Here is a 3,291-nt window from a genome sequence, read left to right as displayed (position 1 = left end):
TACAGTCTTCATACACATTGCTGATTCTGTAAATCTGTCACTTTGCTCCAGCCATTCACCACATGACTACCTTGTTCTCCGTTTTGTTGATGTTTTATTGCAACAGCAACAAAAGTGACATTACCTAGAAATTGCTCATCCTGCCTTTAATTTAAAACTGAAGGTCTACAGTTTGATCACATGTTCATTTCAAATCCATTGCAGTGGTGTATAAAGGTAAACTCATTAAAATACAAAAAAATTCTGTCTCTGTCAGAATACTTCTAGACCAGGGGTCGGCATCCCGCGGCTCTTTAGCGCCGCCCTAGTGGCTCCTGGAGCTTTTTCAAAAATGTTTGACCTTTTTTTCCTTTTTTTCTTCTTTTTTTCCCTTTTTTCTTGTTTTTTTCTTTCTTTTTTTCTCTTTATTTTCTCTTTTTTTCCTTTTTTTTCTTGTTTTTTTTCTTTTTACTTCTTTTTTCCTTTTTTTCTTCCTTTTTCCTTTCCTTTTTAATCTCGACATTTCGACTTTTTTCTCGAAATTTTGACTTTTTTCTCAACATTTACCATTTTTTCTCGAGATTTCGACTTTTTTCTCAACATTTACACTTTTTTCTCGAAATTTTGACTTTTTTCTCAACATTTTGACTTTTTTCTCGACATTTTGACTTTTTTCTCAACATTTTGACTTTTTTCTCGACATTTCGACTTTTTTCTCAACATTTACACTTTTTTTTCGAGATTGTACCTCAACATTAATCTCGACATTTTGACTTTTTTCTCGAAATTTTGACTTTTTTCTCAACATTTCGCCTTTTTCTCGACATTTTGACTTTTTCTTGACATTTCTCCTTTCACCATTTGCCTTCATTCTAAGGCTTATAAGACTAATTTTTTTGCGGCTCCAGACATATTAGTTTTTTGTGTTTTTGGTCCAATATGGCTCTTTCAACATTTTGGGTTGCCGACCCCTGCTCTAGACCTAACTGTAAATGGTTTGGGAGATCTTTTAACTTAGAATCTTTTGCTGTTTTATAGTGATATTTATTTTTGAGTAATACAGCAGAAGACCCTTATATGATGTGTTGTAATACAACCTACACAAGTCCATGTTGTTTGAAAAAAATATACGCTTGACATGTGCCAATTTTGTGAAATAAAGTGTTGGAATTTTTTTACCTCCTCAATACCCCCCCTTAAGTGAATATTGGATGAAAACAAATGATATGTTGTTTTTACTATAGCGTTTGCTTTTTCAGTCTCATTACTTTTGACTATTTGACATACTCTCACTATTTCTACTGGTTTATGTTAATGTTACGTTTTTATTTTGTCAAAATGAGCAAATATAATTCACGGCCACTTTACAAAAAATATAAATTTATACTATATCCATTGCACTTGTACCACACTGTATACCGCTGCAGTAACAACAACTCTGTCTCCAATGGAAAACTCATCAGATGTAGTTTGTCCTTTCAAGGTGCATCCACTAACGGATACAGCAGGGTGCACACGTTTATACAAGTGTGGTAAATGAAAAAAATAATTATCAGTTCACTTTGGCCAATGCTGTACAGTAAAGGAACTGACATCATGGACATATTTGTACATACATTTGAGAAACATTCCAATAAACAGTCCAAAGAAATGCTTAATTGAAGCTTATTAATTAATGTTTGTATCTTAACATTTTAATGTGTGGAAATAAACATGTTTTGAACATGACCCGTGGCTTTTTTGTGCACATTTATGTTATATATTTTATGCAGTACTCGAGTTGAGGGGGGATGAGGGGGGATGGCATCCCCCCTGAAATAAAAACGGTCCAAATCATCCCCCCTGAAATAAAAACGGTCCAAATCATCCCCCCTTTCCATCCCTTATGTCATTTCATCAATGAATGTGCTGTTTCAACATTTAGAGTCATTACCAGAAAAATAATTTATTTGACAATTTTCACCTGTTTCAAGTAAATTTTCACTTGAAACAAGTAGAAAAATCTGCCAATTGGACAAGATTTATCTTCTCATTACAAGCAATAAAATCTTGTTCCACATGCAGATTTTTCTACTTATTTCAAGTGAAAATCTACTTGAAACAGGTGAAAATTGTTATTTTTTCCAGTGATGAGTCTTGTTTTAAGTGTAATGAGATTTTTTTTACTAAAATGAGACATTTTAACTAGAAATAAGACAAATATTCTCGTTAAGATTGTGAGTTTTTGCAGTGATCCATTTTACTTATCCTGTGAAGGACAGAGTCATATTGATAAGTTCAGAAAACTGTTTTTTATTGTTGTGTTTTGATGTATTTGATGTAAGACCAGTGGATATTTAAAGCTTACAGAAGGCTGCATTTAACTGCTGCTATGTCATTCCTGCAGTATTTCTGCAGGTGTTTTGGTCACTGCTATTATTTGTAATATATTATATTATTTGTAATCAGCACAAATTATCTGTCCCCATATGATAAAATCCACCATCCCCCCTGATTTTTTTTTACAACTCGAGTACTGATTGTATGTACTTATTTATGAAGATGGAGCATGGAATATTTGACATGGGGTCTCTTTCAGACAAAAATGTCAGGTTTGAAATATTTTTTTGGGCATAAATGTCAGGTTTGAAGTATTTTTTGGCATAAATGTCAGGTTTGAAGTATTTTTTTATTTGAATAATTTCGTAATTTTCTTTGTAAGTGAATGCATGATGTTAAAGGAAAACTTTTTTGCAGGGACAAATCATCATATTTTCTATGGGCAACAACAAAGTCGTGCCGGTCATGGTTACATACGTTTTACGTGTGTCTTTGTGCAAACGTGTTGAAATGTTGCAGCATGTTTAGAGGAGGAAAAGGACGAGGTCCCACCGAGATTTGAACTCGGATCGCTGGATTCAAAGTCCAGAGTGCTAACCATTACACCATGGGACCGGGTCGTGGATATGGGCGGACTCGTTCACAGATATAACAGCGATCACGCATTAACGCTAGAGTTTAACTTTTAGTGATTGATGACATAAAAGCAGAATAAAATATTCCCCGCTGTAGTTTTGGCCGAAAAAAGCTAGAAAATATGTTATTTCCTTAAAGGATAGCTTAGCATACACGTTCGCCACTGACGGGTTATTTACTCATTTTAACCATTTTCACAATTACAAACAATGTATTGATGGATTAAATTTGGACGTGATTAAAACATCAAAAGTGAGCTTTTAAAACGAGAAATAATACTAAACCGTGTGTTTTTGTGGTGACGTCGACGTCATACTAGACGGCCGTTACGGTCCTGTTGCAAAAGTTAACTTTATA

At 33.9% G+C, this 3,291-nt stretch overlaps 1 non-coding gene across 1 annotated transcript; it reads right to left on the bottom strand.

The window, feature by feature from the left end:
- Window positions 1–2,841: 2,841 nt before the first annotated feature.
- trnaq-uug (transfer RNA glutamine (anticodon UUG)) lies at window positions 2,842–2,913 on the bottom strand. The gene has a single exon. It is a non-coding gene; the product is annotated as a tRNA-Gln (tRNA).
- Between the last annotated feature and the right edge of the window lie 378 nt (window positions 2,914–3,291).

The sequence above is a fragment of the Cololabis saira genome, chromosome 12, assembly GCF_033807715.1.
Source record: "Cololabis saira isolate AMF1-May2022 chromosome 12, fColSai1.1, whole genome shotgun sequence".
In the NCBI taxonomy this organism is placed as follows: domain Eukaryota; kingdom Metazoa; phylum Chordata; class Actinopteri; order Beloniformes; family Belonidae; genus Cololabis; species Cololabis saira.
The sequence above is the reverse complement of the archived record's forward strand: the minus strand, read 5'-3'. Positions and strand labels throughout refer to the sequence as shown.